The sequence below is a fragment of the Ovis aries genome, chromosome 26 (genome assembly GCF_016772045.2).
Source record: "Ovis aries strain OAR_USU_Benz2616 breed Rambouillet chromosome 26, ARS-UI_Ramb_v3.0, whole genome shotgun sequence".
NCBI lineage: Eukaryota > Metazoa > Chordata > Mammalia > Artiodactyla > Bovidae > Ovis > Ovis aries.
The window spans coordinates 22640401-22658278 of record NC_056079.1 but is presented as its reverse complement, the minus strand read 5'-3'; the positions used below and the strand labels follow the sequence as shown (position 1 = coordinate 22658278).

The following is a 17878-nucleotide window of genomic DNA, read 5'->3' as shown; positions in this document are numbered from 1 at the left end:
GGGCCTGGGTTCAATACCTGGTCATAGAACTAGATCCCACAAACCTCAACTAAGAGCTCACATGCTGCAACTAAAGACACAGCATGCACAAATAAGACTTAGCACAGTAAAAAGAAAACAAAACCCAAAAGACATTTTGAATGTCCCAGTTTAGAGTCGTTTTGATCCTATAGGACTCTTTCTCTGTACGTAAGATTAAACCATGCCTAAAGCATTTGTGGGCCTTCCTGGTGGCTCAGCGGTTAAGAACTCACCTGCCAATGCAGGAGTTGCAGGTTCAGTCCCTGAGTCAGGAAGATCCCCTGGAGAAGAGCATGGCAACGCTCACCAGCATTCTTGCCTGGAGAATCCCATGGACAGAGAAACCTGAAAGGCTTCAGGTAGACTCAGTAAGTCTACCCCATGGTCCCCAAGGGCCGGACCGGACTTGCTGACTAGACAAAAACAAAGTGCTTGCTGCAGGTGTAGGTATGGGTAGGGGCTTCCCAGGTGGCGCGAGCCGTAAAGAGCCTGCCTCCCAGTGCAGGAGACATGAGAGATGCAGGCTCGATCCCTGGGTTAGGAAGAGTCACCAGAGGAGGACACAGCCCCCGACTCCAGTATCTTGCCTGGAGAATCCCCTGGACAGAGGAGCCTGGAGGGCTACAGTCCACAGGGTTGCAAAGAGTCGCACATGACTGAAGGGACTTGGCATGCACGTATGGTATGAGCATACTTGGATAGGGGCAGAAAAATTCTCTTTTTTATTATAATGTACTCAAGAAAAAATAAATAAAATGATGTACTACTCTCTTTTACTAAGTCCTTTAGTTAATCATGCAATCAGTTATATGGGCTATTGCTTTATAGTGTTTACTCCTCATTCCAATCATGTAGAGTGTGGAGACATTGGAAGTGTTGAACAGCTTATCTTTTAAGTGGTAATAACATCAGGAAATCCAATCTGGTTCATAAAAATGGGGAAAAAAAGGTCATGACTCACATTTTCTCTAACAACATGGGATGTACTAGAAATGAAACATATTAGTTTTATTAGAAAGGCTCTTGCCATGAAAAGTGCAGTGTTTCAGCATGAATAGCAACATATACTGTCATATATGAAGAATGGTACAGATGAAACAGCCAACTCCTCCATTTAACACTGCACTGGTCAGCCATTTATTTATATACCATAACAAATTCTGCATTCTACAACTAAAGGACTTTGTAGAAGGCTCAGAGTAGATATATGAACCAATTAAAGGACTAAAAATAAGCTGTTGAAGGCATGATGAAAAGAAGTAGGTTTATCTGGCCTCAAAATGTACACATATTTTCACATGTCCATTTAGCCTTTTCACATTTCCACTGAGGTAAAAATGCATAGAACTAGAAACAGGATACAGCAATGAAGATTTAGGTTATTCAAATAAAAACATGTCTGGGTACGTAAGATTCTTAAACTGATTCCAATGGGGGGCAGTAAAATCTTTCCTGAACGTCAACTGGTTGGGTTGGGTTATAATGATACCATTTAGATACAAAGATATGAATCAGACAACCTCCTTTTTAACTCTATGTTTTTAAGAAACATCAGTTTAAAATTAATATAATTATTAGCATATGGATTGATTTCCTGGGCATAAATATGAAATGTAACAAACGGTCACAAACAAGTTACTCCTTTAAAGTGTTTGTTGAAGGTAGAAGAACACTTACGCATTTGAGGGAATTTCATTACTTAGTAAACTTGGTTCTTTTTTAAAACCATGAATTTTCTTTTTCCCCCATGCTGTAATACTAGTGGCAGCTGTAAGCCTTTTTTTTTTTTAAAGAAGCATTTCAGTTTTCCGTTTAAAGGTAGCCTTCTACCAGATATGGATATGTTCATACCCTATTATGCATAATTATTATTTGGGAGCAAGATGATGTGATATAAAGTTATCTGAATTATGACACAGGGTATGGTGGTTCCAATGTCATCTCTTCAACTAGCAGTGTGACCTTGGACAGGTCATTTTTGAATGCCATACTTCAGCTTTTTTATTGGCACCTTTAAGACAGTGTTAGAAGAGGTGACCTCTCATATTTTTTTCCTTCCTTAAAATTCTATTGAGGAAATTTATTAAATTATAATTTAGAAAAGTTAATATCTTATTTTAACATATTAAACAGATTCTTTTTATCACTTTTAAGTCTTAACACAACTTAAATTGTTAGTGAATAGTTAGAATTTGTCAACACAAGTTATTCTAGCATAAAATTTAAGCATGATTAGCTAATACAGCAAATGGTCACCTTATACCATGTCAAAGTTTATGACGAAAACTTTGACTTCATATGATCCAACTGTCAAACAGCTTTCATATTTCATTTAGGATATTTTGTGTTCATCTAATAAATTTGAAAATATGCATGGCTATTTGTTTCTTTCACATATCTTTCCATATTATTTCTATAAAATAATGGTTTTCATTCTAAATATTCAGAAGTATAAATATAACACTATGCTATCTATTAAAACTCTCTGCTATTTCAGTCATTACTATATTTCTTTCCTTATACACTGCACATGTAAACATAACTTAAAAACACTACAGTCCAGTGGAAATATAATTTTATGATTACATGAATTATGGACACAGATGAGCTTTTCATATGATTTTAGTGATTTCCAGCAACCTTAAAATGGTAATAAGGAATGTCATTGTCATTGAGATTTACTTTAATTATTCAAAAATATTTACACAGAATTTGAGCAGTGAATAGTTAATTCATCAAAGTTAATATATATCTTAAATCTAATTCTGATATTTAAACTTTTAAAAATCAGAGTAAATTCTATTTAGGAGAGAAATAAGTTGTGAACTTTCATGTGTTTACTTTTTTGAAAAAGGAAATAAATAAACCATTTATTAGCAAGCTGTACATTAGCAGTTTGACCTGTAGTTGAAACTGGGTGGGGACATACTGAAGAATCCAATCTTCATATTTTAAACGAGACACAAACTATTCTTTGAAAGATGCATTATTAAGAAATAAAGTCATTCTAGTAGGAACTACTCTTCTGTTGGCAAAAGACAGGGAAAGAAAAAAAATCATTTACACCTCACACTTAATGTGTGACAATAATGTATTTGTTTCACAAAAGTCATATAATAAGGAAACTGGTCTTCTGGCTCTAGTGATAAATAAGTTAAGGATGAAAAAGACTTGAAAATGAGATCTTACTTTACGGAGAAAAAGAGTGAAGTCTCTCTGGAGCCTATTTCCGAATTGACATTCTGCTAAAACAGTTTGACCCACAGTTTTCTTCTTACTAAACCTTTTCCACTTCTGATTTCGTGGCTCAGCTCTAAGACCCAGGAAATCACCACTCACTCCGTGCAAGATGCTAACATGTCTCTCAATCTTTCTGCCTCTCTGTAGATTGCCTCAAAGCGGAGAGATAGATAGTCCACAGCGTCTTACCTCGACGAGGAGGAGCTGAAACACCGAGGCATGACATGCTTCAACACTCAGCCTAGGAGAGGAGTCCGTCTCCGTTACTTTCTCCAAAATATAAGTTCACATTTCGTGGTTGAGATCATGGCTCTATTCTAAGCGGTTCTGCGCAGTGTGTGATTCTAACAAAAACAGCCTCCGCAGCTGGAGGGAGCCTTAGCCGAAGCCGGAGTCTGTCAAGGCGTTCCTAGTGACTTCTGTCTAGTAAATTCAGACTGATGTTTTGCAAAAGGGGCCTCCACAACCAGGCCCAGATTGCCTGCGAAGCATTTCCTGCCTCTGAGTGGTGTGCGTGTGAGAAAGACTGAGCCGGGAGGAGGGGAGGGGGGAGCCCTGAGGCCGGCGATTTAGGAGTTCTGATTTTACACAGAACTGAAGTGAGTTTGTCAAAACCCTTGAGGTGATTAGCTGGAGAGTTATAAAGCCGTAAAGCCTTTTTCTATCCCACACTGCTTATGGGGGGGAAAAAAAAAGATAGAAAACACAGTTCTTTCCTTCCTCTACAACTTTTCCACCGTATTCAGTGTATACACACAACGTAATCAAAATACCTTTGCAGGACTCCTTTCAAAAGATGTTTTAAGGGAGCAAGATGCAGTTAGAGTTTTAATACCGTAATTCTTCTAAATTTGCAAACCTTTTGACCGCTCCTTCATTTAAAATGCTGCAGCCAGATTTCACACCGTACCTGAGATCTGTTAAGTGAGATCCTAGGAATCCAGCAAACAGAACATTTTCTTCAAGATCTCTGATCCCAAGAATCCTTCCCGGAAATAAAATAGTTTGTGTCAGGGCCCAGGCAGCCTTGCTTCTGGCCAGAATCCTCCAGTCACACACATCTAGTGCTGGAAAAGCAGAAGACAGACTCCATCTTGATCCTATTACAGTCTTGCTGACATTAACCACTTGCAACTGCTTCCATCCCGCAGAACACAGTCTGGGACTCACATCTCTCAAGCAGCTCACAGTATCTGTATCCTTCCTCCGACACAAATGTTGTGAACTATCGTCTGTTTATCTTTTCTGCTTTCTTATGCCTCCACTGGATGACTTCCTCCTAGCTGCTCTAGGCTGGGAACTTGGACTACCATTTGGTTTTGATTAAAACCAGACAGCCAACTCTGGAGAATGTAGGGAATAAGCTAATGGAAACTGCAAGTATGGCTTTAATTAGTGCATCAATTAATAATAAATGTTCGCTCCTCTTATAATAAGATGACACAAATATCAAGGCAGAGGAAGCGCAAGTCGTTTCAGGAAAGAAGTTACACCAATTCTTCCTTTATGACCCAGAATTCTCTTTGGGGGAAAGTGGAAGGAAAGAAGAGTGATGTGGCCTTGGGACATCCAGGTTGTGCAGAGGCCGGTGCAGCAGGCTGGTTGTTTATACCAGAGAAACAGGAAACGGCATCTCTGAGTTTAATTATCTTGCTTGTTTGAAACTGTTCAGTAATGCCTCCCTTCTACTTTATTTACAATCAATGGATTCTCTTGCTGTTTATGACATAGGTATTTCTTTCAGGGATTAGTGATCAGATTAACCTGATCATTGGGTCTACATGGGGCTTGCAACTACCCAGAGATTTCCAATAGTGAGAGGAACAATCCCAATTTATATATGATAAAAGAGGAACATAAAAAGGGATACAAGAAATATTAAACCTATTAGCCCTAGATCTATGTGGTACATCTCTGAAATTGTAAGCAGTTTTCATTATTCACATTTATTCTCTAACTTTTATCAAGACTAACAGACACCTAGATAGCATAATGATCATGTTTTGAGTACTTTCTGATACTACTGAATAGATGAGAAGTCAGAGAGTATTATGTTATAGCCATTATTTCTTTTCTTATTGGGTAGCTAAAATCTCTCAAAATTAGTGCAAAGCATGAACTATCAGAAATATCAAACCCAATGCTTAACATTTGGTATGTATGTTAAATTTGGTTAGAACGGTAAGTGGGAGGGATAACACTTTATACATAATTTTCAGATGAGGAGCATTCAAATAACCTGCAGGGAGAAGCAATTTTTAGGAGTTTATCTCAAAACATTACTGATTAAAAAATGAGTATTTAGATTCCTTGAAGTTAACCTTCAGCCACAAGAAGGAAGTCCACAACTTCATAAATTCTTTAAAGGGTCATTTACGTTCATATTCAAAATACTTCCACTGAAACTATTTAATCTTCCCAACTATCATTGTGTGTATTCTTATTGTTATCTTACAGATGAAGTATTAGAAATTTATGACAGTAATTTTCTCACAATCAAATGATGGACAGTAGCCAAGTCTACTTTGGAACCCAAATTTTCTAACTGTAACACCCTGAGTTCAACTGTCTCTCTTGGCTGTCTCTTAATTGCTGTGTGAAACTAGGAAGACTTCTTAAACTCTCTGAGTTTCAGATTCCTCGTTATAAATAGGGACAAATCCACATAACTCCCAGATTGGAAAATAGGATTAAATTTATATACAGATATATTTATAAATTTATCTCTTTCCCTTCAGAAAACACTGGAGCAGAATGGAATGAGAATTGATGTAAGTTCTTTCCTAAAATAACTTGTATATCTCTATACCTATCTGCCTGTAGCTCTCCCTCTGGTAACAGAGGGCACTCAATAAACATTCTCACTCCGCTAATTCTTCTTGACTAGATTCTCCTCCTGAGTACTATAATCCCTCTCTTGTATAATTTAGCTTTGTTTCTGTTTATATTGGCCTGAGGAAACAACAAAACCCTGTTCACATAGATTTATAAATGGTTTTTTAGATATCCAGATACTCTTATTAGTAATTTTCTCCTTAACATTCTCTTCCCTAAACAAATAAGTCTTCATGATTTACTCTATTATTTAGAAGGATTACTTCCCAAATCTTTAATCACTCTTATTTATTTTTCATCCTTCAGTTGCCTGACTCCAAACAAATCCCAGAACTTATATTCTCATAAATGCTTTACCAAATATGAGGATAAAGATAATAATGAGATCGTTTCCTAAATATTTAACATAGTGTCAGGCACATAGAAGGGGTCCAAGATATTTGTCCTCTTCTCCTATCCACTTGTAAATCTCAATACAAAACTCCTTTAAATGTTTGCATATTATTCAGCTAATAAAATATGGTAGAGGGGCAGTTAAAAAGTTGAAAGCAAAGTATCAGGAAAGGACTCTGGCTCCAAAACTAACAATCGTGATGACCCTATTCAAATTACTTTGCCTGCATAAACCTTGGTTTTAGTCTCTGAATCTAAGGGTTTTTCAAAATTAGAGATGATAGTCCATGTCAACATGTCAAGTCATTAGACTTCATGGCTGGTGGGGCAGTCATTGTTATCTAGAATTATTTTTACCATTTAAGTAATTGCCTTTTTCATGTTTGCATCTCTATTCTATGATTGTTTTCCTGAGGACTTTTATCTATTGAGCTCAGTTAAATGTATACATTTGGAACAACTTTATTGGTGGAGCAATTAGGTACTTTTTTTTTTTTTAAAGAAAAGGGAATTATAGAATGAGGATTATAAGCTATTGTGAAGATTAGCTTTTTTTCCATGCTGTTATTGTTGTTCAGTCACAAAGTTGTATCCGACTCTTTGTAACGCCATGAACTGCAGCATGCCAGGCTTCCTTGTCCTTTTTCCCATGTCAGTTCAGTCGCTCAGTCGTGTCCGATTCTTTGCGACCCCATGAATCTTAGCACGACAGGCCTCCCTGTCATCACCAGCTCCTGGAGTTCACTCAGAGTCACGTCCATAGAGTCAGTGATGCCATCCAGCCATCTCATCCTCTGTCGTCCCCTTCTCCTCCTGTCCCCAATCCCTCCCAGCATCAGAGTCTTTTCCAATGAGTTAACTCTTCACACGAGGTGGCCAAAGTACTGGAGTTTCAGCTTTAGCATCATTCCTTCCAAAGAAATCCCAGGGTTGATCTCCTTCAGAATGAACTGGTTGGATCTCCTTGCAGTCCAAGGGACTCTCAAGAGTCTTCTCCAACACCACAGTTCAAAAGCATCAATTCTTCAGCGCTCAGCTTTCTTCACGGTTCAACTCTCACATCCATACATGACCACTGGACAAACCATAGCCTTGACTAGATGGACCTTTGTTGGGAAAGTAATGTCTCTGCTTTTCAATATGCTATCTAGGTTGGAGTAAGCGTCTTTTAATTTCGTGGCTAAAATCACCATCTGCCGTGATTTTGGAGCCCAAAACAATAAAGTCTGACACTGTTTCCACTGTTTCCCCATCTATTTCCCATGAAGTGATGGGACCAGATGCCATGATCTTCGTTTTCTGAATGTTGAGCTTTAAGCCAACTTTTTCACTCTCCTCTTTCACTTTCTTCAAGAGGCTTTTTAGTTCCTCTTCACTTTCTGCCGTAAGGGTGGTGTCATCTGCATATCTTCCCATGTACCAAGATGTAAATAATAAACACTGGCTATGATTGGATAGCTAATCCTCAACTATCACTGGGAAATTTAAATCTGCACTTTTCAGAATTGTTCAATGACTCTAAAGTCCAGCAACCTTTTGATTGTGCAAAGTGAAACCTATCCTTTGAAAATAATTTTTAACCTGTTATGAATTGAGTAGCAAACATCATTAATTCAGCACTCACACTTAACGTTTGTGATATTGTGGGTATAAGCAGGCTTTTATGTTTCTGTTTTAGTGAAAGAATAGTGTTCTAATAGTAATGAACTTAAAATTAATATAGAGAGACTGAATGTCTTTAAAGCACTTCAGAATTGTCCACACAAGTACATGCTGTGCTTAGTCAGTCGTCTTCAACTCTTTGTGACCCCACGGACTGTAGCCCTCCAGGCTCCTTTGTTTATGGGGATTCTCCAAGCAAGAATGCTGGAATTGGCTGTCATGCCCTCCTCCAGGGGATCTTCCTGACCAAGGGATCAAACTCCTGCCTGTTGCATCTCCTGCACTGACAGGCAGATTCTTTACCTCTAGCGCCACCTAGGAAGTCATGAAGAAACTGTCTATGAAAACTGATAGTTCAAAAACCTAGGTAAAAACTTTGCTTGCAATTTATTGGAGTAACCACATGTGTGTCAGAGCAATAAAGATGTAGTATTTGATAGATTTCTAGTTATTTTTTCAGCAATATTTACATGTACTTTCTTCCAATAAGCTCATTTTGATAGACACATACCCATGTGGGAAAAAAATACAATTTTGTAGTTTTAATAATCTGCATATGCATATTAGTTTTGGATCAGTGTTGTCAATGATCCAAATTTTGGTTAGCTCTTGATAAATGTTGATTTTTTATTTTTTATCATTGATTTTTGATCAATGTAATTTTGATTGGTTAGTTTTGGGATCAATGATGTCACACTTTTGATACCGCATTTTGCCAAACGTTTAGTATTCATCCAGAAGAATTTATTAAAGGAACATAAGTTTGACAATAAACTGACAGAAGTCGCAAAACCATATAAATTCTCCAAAACCCATTATATCTGCTTTTTGGATTATTATATACACTGCTTCCCTTGAAAATCATTCCCTTGTAATCATTGAAAATGATTACAACTCAGGAATAGCTATGAAAAAAAGTATACTGATAAATTCCAAATAGAAATTAAAACATAAATTTAGAAAACAGTTTTAAAAAGAAAGGAAGAAAGAAAAACTACACTGGCAGAATATATATGGTCTCTGAAAACGTTGAATCTCCCTACCTGTTCAAAAGGGCCAGGATATTCTCAGAAGTATGAAGATCCCAAGCCATGAAAGATACTTAGGAGAGGTCTGGGTGTGCCCAGCTAGTGGAGGCCAAGATTAGTTCTATGTCCCACAAAGATTTGTTCTGTATGAAAACTTAGGCTAACATGACCATTTAGCATCCTTGTTGAGGTTAATATAACATTCTCTGAAATTCTCATTTCCCTGTATCTTCAGTCTATTAAAAAAATGTTTCCTCTTCTCTTTAGGCTGAAAGCTCATTCTCTCTCTAGCTTCTCTTGTCCTTTCAAATGCTCTTATTGTTCTTATACATTGTCTCTTGCACCCTCTGTTCGCCTGGAAAAGGTGAAACTATCTGTGTCCAGATTTCTTCATCTCATAAAACTTCTGCTCCAGTTAAATCTCTGCCTTTTGAGAGTCATTCCACCTGACTCCTTATCCTTTACTCCAGCATCCAGGGCAGCGTCCTCAGTGTACCGCTGGAGGGGGAACGGCAGGGATGGGAGTCGTGAACTTGTTACCAAGGCTTATAGCCTTGAAGGAATATCTGTTCAATTTCTGTTAAAATACAAGTATACTTCTCATATTTGTCTCTTTAAAACTGAACCACTGGAAAGCCTCAGAATACTTATCAAGTGACATACTTAACATCTGTCCTCACACTCAAGCAATACTTACTTGTATTTACTATGTTCATGATGCTGTTCTGTGCACTTAAGAAATATTAAACACCACCCAACCAAGAGAAAAAAAGAGGACTTTGCCCTCACGGACCTTAAAATGGAGGGCAGAGGATTAGTAATGCACAACCAGCATAAATATATAAATCATCTAGTATGTGAATAATTACTAAGGGAAGCAGAAAATGCAGAGAATGATAAAGAATATGAGGAGTGAGGGACAATCTTGTTACAGAATTAACTAAGGGATATCAGAGGAGATCTTTCTCAGGAACTTTTTAGTAAAAGTTTTAAAAGGATAGGGAGATGGCCATATAGATATCTGAGGGTCATAGAGTCTAGGCAGTGTAAACAAGAACCTAAAAAAGAGTGTGCCTGGCGGTTTCCCAAAATAGCAAGGAAATCAATGAGGCTGGGATGGAAGGAGGAAAGGGTAGAGAAGGACAAGATGCCCTCAGGAAGGTAAGGAAGAGTGAGTTAGTTAGGTGGTGTCTTGTAAGGACTTTGGCTTTGATTCTGAAAAGTGGTGCCCTGGCAAGGCTGAGTGGCAAGATCTGCTTTACTGTGATGGGGTTACACTGGCTGCTGTATTAATGGGCTAAGAGGAACTAAGAGCCAAAAAAGGACCAGTTAGGAGGTTACTATGGAAATCCAGGTAAGAGACATGAAGGGCTCTGATGAAGGTGATGAGAAAGGTGAACTCATTTGGTGTGTGATGCCACGAGATCTTTCCTGAAGAATTAGATATGCTACCTAAGAAGTAAAAGTGGAGAGATCTTGGTATATTCTGCATACAAGTTCTTTATCAGATGCTTTGCAAATATTTCCTCCCAGTTTAGTTTGTCTTTTCATTTTTTAACTGTGCCTTCTATAAAGTGGAAGTTCTTAATTTTGAGAAAAGAAAAATATAACCAAATTTTGTCTTTTATGGATTGTTTCCAGTCTCAAGGCAAAGAAATTAGGTTTCATTGCCCAATCTAGGATCACAGAGATTTTCTCCTATATGTTATGCTAGAAGTTTTATAGCTTTAGATTTTACATTTAGGCTCTTTGATACATTTAAAGTTAATTTTTTTATATGCCATAGTAAGAAGGTGGATTAAACTTTTTTTTTTGAATGAGGATGCTCAGTTGCTCCAGTGCCATTTGTAATAGCTTTCCTCCACAGAATTGTCTTTATCCCTTTAACAAGAATCAATTGATCAAATATGTGATATTCTATTTCTTGACTCTATTCTGTTCCATTGACCTATTTGTCTATCTCTAATGCAATACTGCATAATATTCATTATTGTAGCTTTACAGTGGGATTTGAAACCAAGTAGTGTAAATATGATAACTTTGTTCTTCTTTTTCAAAGTTGTTTGGATAATCTAGGATGATTGCACTTCTATATGAATCTTAGAAGCAGCTTGTCCATCTGCATAAAAGTGCTTGCTGGAATTTTGGTCAATTTAGGGCAGAAGTAACATCTTAATAACATTGTCTTCTGTTTCATGAACACAATCTGTCTCTTCTTTTATTTAGGTTTTTTGTTTCTCTTACAAGTGTTTCCTTCTTTTCACTGTAATAGTTTTGCACATTTTTGTCAGATTTATCTCTAAGTATTTCATGGTTTTGAGGCTATTGTAAATGGTATATTCCAAAAATTCCATTTTCAATTGTTTATTGCTGTTACATAGAACACACTTTATTTTCTTATTTGAATTTGCATCCTGCAATCTTGCAAAACTCACTAATTTCAGTAGCTTTGTGATGATCCCTAAGATTTCCAACATAGATTATGTCGCATGTGATTAGATTAGATAGTTTTGCTTCTTCTTTTTCAACGTGAAAGTTTTAATTTTTTAATTAATTAATTCTGGCTGTTCTGGGTCTTCGTTGCTTTGCACAGGCTTTCTCTAGTTGCGATGAGCAGGGACTGTTCTTGGTTGCCGTGTATGACTTCTCACTGCTGCGGTTCTCCTGTCGCTGAGCACGGTCTCTAGGCACACAGGCTTCAGCAGTTGTGGTTCAGGGGCTTAGCTGCGCCACAAAATATGGAATCTTCCTGAACCCAGAATTGCCTGCATTGGCAGGCAGGTTCTTTTCCACTGCACCACTGGGGAAGTCCTGTTACTTTTTTATTTGTTGTTGTTTTATTCCACAGGCTAGAATATGCACTACAATGTTGAATAACATAGGTGTAAGTGAACAGTTTTGTCTTGTCTTGGATCTAAAGGAGAAAGCATTTGTACTCTTACCATTAATTATGATATTAGCTGCAAGGATTTTTTTTTTTGGTAGATATTCTTTATCAGATGAGGGAATTTCCCTCCGTTTCAGTGGTTCTCAACCAGGAGTAGGATTTTACTTAATAAGGATGTTTACAGATGTTCAGAGATATTTTTTGGTCATTGCAACTGAACAGAGTGGTGCTTCTGGCTCCAAAATATGCTGTAATGCACAACTACAGTTTGCCACAACAAATGATTATCTGATCCAAAATGTCAGGTTCCCATAGCAAATAATTATCTGACCTAAATGTCAACCATATTGAGGTTGAGAAACCCTTCCCTACTTCTAGTCTGTTGAGAGTTCTTTTTAATCAGGAAATGATACTTCAATCCAAAAAAGATTTTTCTGAATAAGATCTTTACTTTTTAATCTGTATGAAGTTTTTCTAAGTCTGTTAATAATGCTGCATGTCATCAATTGATTTTCAAACTTTAAACCAATCTTCCGTTCCTGGCATGAATCATTGTTATTGTTGTTCACTCGCTGTCACGTCCAGCTCTTTGTGACCTCATTGACTGCAGCATGACAGGTTTCCCTCTCCGACTCCCGGAGCTTGCTCAAGCTCACGTCCATCGAGTTGGTGAAGCCATCCAACCATCTCATCCTCTCTTGTCCCCTTGTCCTCCTGCCTTCAATCTTTTCCAGCATCAGGGTCTTTCCCAGTGAGTCAGCTCTTCGAATTAGGTGGCCAAAGTTTTGGAGCTTCAACTTCAGTATCAGTCTTTCTAGTGAATATTTAGGGTTGATTTCCTTTAGGATTGACTGGTTGGATCTCCTTGCAGTCCAAGGGACTCTCAAGAGTCTTCTGCAGCACCATAATTCAAACACACCAATTCTTTGGTGCTCAGCCTTCTTTATGGTCCAACTTTCACATGCATACATGACTACTGAAAAAACCATAGCTTTGACTATATGGACCTTTGTCAGCAAAGTAATGTCTCTGCTTTTTAATATGCTGTCTAAGTTTGTCATAGCTTTTCTCCCAAGGAGCAAGCATCTTTAATTTCATGGCTGCAGTAACTGTCTGCAATGATTTTGGAGCCCAAGAACTTTGTCATGATGTATATTTTCTCATATATTATTGAATAACTTACTAAAATATTAAGAATTTTTGCAGCTATGTTCAAAAGGGTTAATGGTATGTTATTTTCTTGTTATCTTTGTTGTTGATTTCTAATTTAATTTCATTATGACTGGAGAATCACTTTGGATGATTTGAACTTTTATTGAGTTGTTTTATGGCTAAACATATAGTTCATTTGAAAAGAATGTGGGGTTTTTTTTGGTAATGTTTTTATAGATAAAATACATGATCAAAATCTAGAGAACTGAAAAACTTTCACCACTATTCTGTCAAGCAGGAATGAAATAGCATCTATTATACATAAATGAGGTATATAATTAAAGAACCGTTAGTTTCAATGGGTTATCAGCCTTGATAGAAGTGATATATAAGCCATTAATAATAAAGAACACAATTAGAAGTGAATGGTTGTTTATCAAAACTCTTGCAAAATGTTGATAATCTATTCAGTATCCACTAGGACAAGTTCCCATTTGTATAGCATCACTTCTACAGCCTGATCTTAATTTATTTTCTTGGATAAAACAATATACAACAGTGTTTTCTTTCATAAATTGCAGTGACCAGTTTCCATTTTGTATAAGAAGAGAAAAAATTTTTAAACTTTAAAATTAATGTTTTCATGAAATTATATATCTCATTTTAAGTTGGAGGAACGTATGTTGGGCAGAATGGAGCAAAACCATTGCCAAAATTCAAATGTTAGAAAAATAGTTCAAAAGAGTTTGTAAAACATGTGTCATAATAGGTTTCCTCTATCTTTATGTTGGAAAGTTGCATTTCAGTATGAAAACAATCCTATTGTGGAATAAAATATAGGAGAGTTTCCTCTCCTTATATTAGGTATTCGTGGGTCAAAATGGAGTTTCAATTACAGTTGCCAAGTTCCTATGTAGACAAATGAATCAGAGAAACACAGTAGCTATTTTATTTGGGGCCTTGCTGAGCTGCAAGATTTTTAATGAGTTAAAATAATATTTTGGGTTTTGAGAAGAAAGTGTGAACTATCAAAAACACAGACATTTGACTTTAAAGTTTAGGGCAAAAACAGTTCCACATGCTAAGTCATCTTGAGCAATAGACACACTGAACTTGGAAACAGAATTCCCTGAGTGATGGGCCCCAGGCCTGTTTTCTTTGGGTTCTGCATCAAGGAAGCCAGTCTGATGATACTGAGGCTCGTGAGAGAAGAGTCTTCCATCACTAGCATGTAGGCTCAAAAATTTACATGTAAGAAAAATTGTTTTGCCTTATGTCTGTATAGCCCATGGGTTTCCCCGCAGTGCAGGAAACACGGGTTTGATCCCTGGATCGAAAGATCCCCTGGAGAAAGAGCTGGAAACCCACTCCAGTATTCTTGCCTGAGAAATCCCATGGACAGAGGAACCTGGCAGACTACTTACAGTCCATGGGGTTGCAAGAATCAGACATAACTTAGTGACTAAATCACCATATAGCCCATGCCAGGATGACTATTTGCTTCTTTTTTAGATGGGAAAATAATAATAATGATAATTACTGTTAAAAACTAAATTGGATAGAAACCACAGAATGTACAGATATATAAGCAAATAGAATAAGTGAATTAGAAACATTTAAAGAAATGGATCAAGTAATTGTGTTAGCATCTTTTTTTGCCAAGTGGTGATTAGGAAAAAAGTGTTAAACACAACAAATGTTTTTGTTACCTACACCAAGACCCAGGGCTTCCCTGGCAGCTCAGGCGGTAAAGACCTGGGTTTAATCCCTGAGTCAGAAAGATCCCCTGGAGGAGGGAATGCTACCCACTCCAGTATTCTTGCCTGGAGAATCCAATGGACAGAGGAGCGTGGTGGGCTACAGTCCACAACTGAGCAACTAACACATACTCACAGCAAGGCCCAGTGTTGTTAATGATTTTAAAGATAATTGTGACAATTTAAATAAAATTGAAATAATTATAAATAAATTTAGACATGCATAAACTTTGCAAGCATTTGGTACTGTTTTATTTTCCAGTTTAAGTGAAAGTCATTTTAACATTTCTCTCCAAATGTTTTGTTATCCTAAGGCCTAATTCTAATAATATCTGCTTCTCTGTAAATGCCTTTCCAGATGACCCAAAAATTATATGTAACTACTCTTTTCTTTATTTTCTTTTAATATTGTATTTGTTTCCCTGGTGACTCGGACAGTAAAGAATTTGCTTGCAATACCAGGGACCCAGGTTCTATCCCTGGATGGGGAAGATTCCCTGGAGAAGGGAATGGCAACTCACTCCAGTATTCTTGTCTGGAGAATCCCATGGATGGAGGAGCCTGGTGGGCTACAGTCCACGCGATCGCAATGAGTAGGACACGACTGAGCAACTAACGCACAATACTGTATTTACACCTCTTTTCAAACACGCCTCTTGTTTGGGGACTATTGCAAGGGAGATTTGCTAAAGAAATACCCTAAATTAAAGACTGGTCTTTGCCATTTAGAGAGATCATTTCTTGTAACTGAAATAAAATTTCAGGATGGAAGAAAGAAGATAGATAAGAAAAAAGGGAACATCTGTCTTGCAAGAAAGATGAAACAGCAAAATTCTAGAAATTAATGGGATGTCACTGCCAAAAGCCTAGTTTTTCCTGTGTTGTAAATATATGTGACTGTCCTGCCTGCTAAGATGAATCATATCTGATTCTCCTATTGGGAACTTCTCCCAAGTTCCATGTCCTCCTTATAATTTTATTCCTGCTGCTGTTGCTAAGTCGCTTCAGTCATGTCCGACTCTGTGCGACCTCAGAGACGGCAGCCCACCAGGCTCCGCTATCCTTGGGATTCTCCAGGCGAGAACACGGAGTGGGTTGCCATTTCCTTCTCCATTGCATGAAAGTGAAAAGTCAAAGTGAAATCCCTCAGTCGTGTCCGACTCCTAGCAACCCCATGGACTGGAGCCTACCAGGCTCCTCCATGCATGGGATTTACCAGGCAAGAGTACTGGAGTGGGGTGCCATTGCTTTCTCCGAAATTTCTTCCTAACACTACACAATTAATAGCTGGGTGGTGGTGGGGTTGGAAGCTTGGAAAGTTATCAGGGAATCACATTTGAGCATTAGTTTAATTAGATTTTTTCCTCCTATCCATAGGAACAGGAATTTTGATTAGTGTGGACTGTGGTGGGGAGGGTTAGGAGAGCCAAGGAGGGCAATTTAGAACAAAGGGCATGTGTGGGCAGAGTGGGATTGAGCAGCTGGTCTAGAGTGACACTTTGGGGCTTATGGGAAACCAGAGTGAAACATGATGGCACCTAAGGGATTGAAGTTAAGAGTCAAAACAAAACAAAACAAAAAGGGCTATTTTGCAACCTTATGTGTAGTTGAGCAGTGTGTGACTTTTCTTTTTTTATATCATGTTTAAATACTTTTTCTGTTGTCTGTGCTTATCTATAAACTTACTGGGGTCACAAGGTTAATGCACCCATTTCTAGAGAGAAATAGAATTATGAGATAATACAAAAAGAAACTTAGTTACTGCTGAGTTTTAAAAATTCCTTGAAATGGAAACCACAAAGGAAATTCTTAGTTGCTTCTCTCAGGGATGGCGGAAATTGGTAGGACAAGATACTCAGTTCTGGTTTTTGCTTTCATTCTCCGAAGACATTTCTGTGTTTCTTGGCTCCACATCTGTATATGTGTGTATGTGTGTGTGCGCGTGTGTGTATTTCCAGAGACATGTAGCATATTCTTGAGCCAGACCACATGCCTATGAGTCAAAACTTCAGCCTGGGTTTGTCTTAAACCGTGAAGCTCTGGGTGTAACCTAACAGAATCTGGCAGGTTGTCTGAATAGTTCTTTCACCACTTGACCCAAAATATAGTAAATCAGATGACATATTGTTCCAATTTTACATTAGTACTCATATTTTAATAAGGAAAGGAAGAGTGTGTTCTATCAAGATTTTCAAATACCAACAAAATCTAGTTTCAGATCCAAGCTATTACAGAATTGAATATTGGAGTCAATTTGCTTTTTTGTTTTATGTATGTCGGTATTTTGTATGGCCATATTTTAGCATTTGCTATGGATTGCACTGTACACCCACCCCCGCCAACACACACACTCCAAATACATATTTGGAAGCCCTAACTCTGTGATGTGGTCATATTTGGAGATAATTAGATTTAGATGAAGCCATGAAGGTGGAACCCTTTGTGGGATACTGATGGGATTAGAAACCTTGTAAGGAGAGAGACAGAGAGACAGCAGAGGTCACTCTCTGCCATGTGAGGACCCAGGACACACAGGAGGTCATTTGCACACCGAATAAGGAAGAGGGACCTGATCAGAAACCAAACTGTCCAGCACCTTAACCTTGGATTTCTCAGCCTCAGGAATTATAAGAAATAAATGTCCATCGTTAAACCATCCAGCCTATCATATTTTGTTACAGCAGCCTGAAATAATATAGCATGGTCAAGTTTGGAAGCTTCACTTAAAGTTAATATAAGAAACTGAATGTCTATATAAGTAATAGTAGTAGTAACAATGATAATGATGTGATAATGGAACTTTATGACTTATCCTTTCTGTCTTGCTAAAATGCCTGGGGCAAAGTAAATTAAGAAGAGGGTGAAATTTTATTATTCTTTCTAAGTAAATGTTGGTGCTATAG

The 17878-nt window shown here is 37.6% G+C and overlaps 1 protein-coding gene across 5 annotated transcripts in view; it reads right to left on the bottom strand.

The window, feature by feature from the left end:
* DLC1 (DLC1 Rho GTPase activating protein) overlaps positions 1–17878 on the bottom strand; it is a 519553-nt gene that overhangs the window by 429291 nt on the left and 72384 nt on the right. For 2 of the 5 annotated variants that reach the window (XM_004021741.5, XM_060406933.1), the window contains exon 1: positions 3451–3758. The exons of 1 other annotated variant lie outside the window; for it this stretch is intronic. The gene's annotated coding sequence lies outside the window, so the exon portion shown is untranslated. Of the gene's footprint in view, positions 1–254; positions 3759–4171; positions 4492–17878 lie in introns of those variants that run through there. 2 more of the 5 variants (XM_042241334.1, XM_060406932.1) reach the window with 2 other exon arrangements.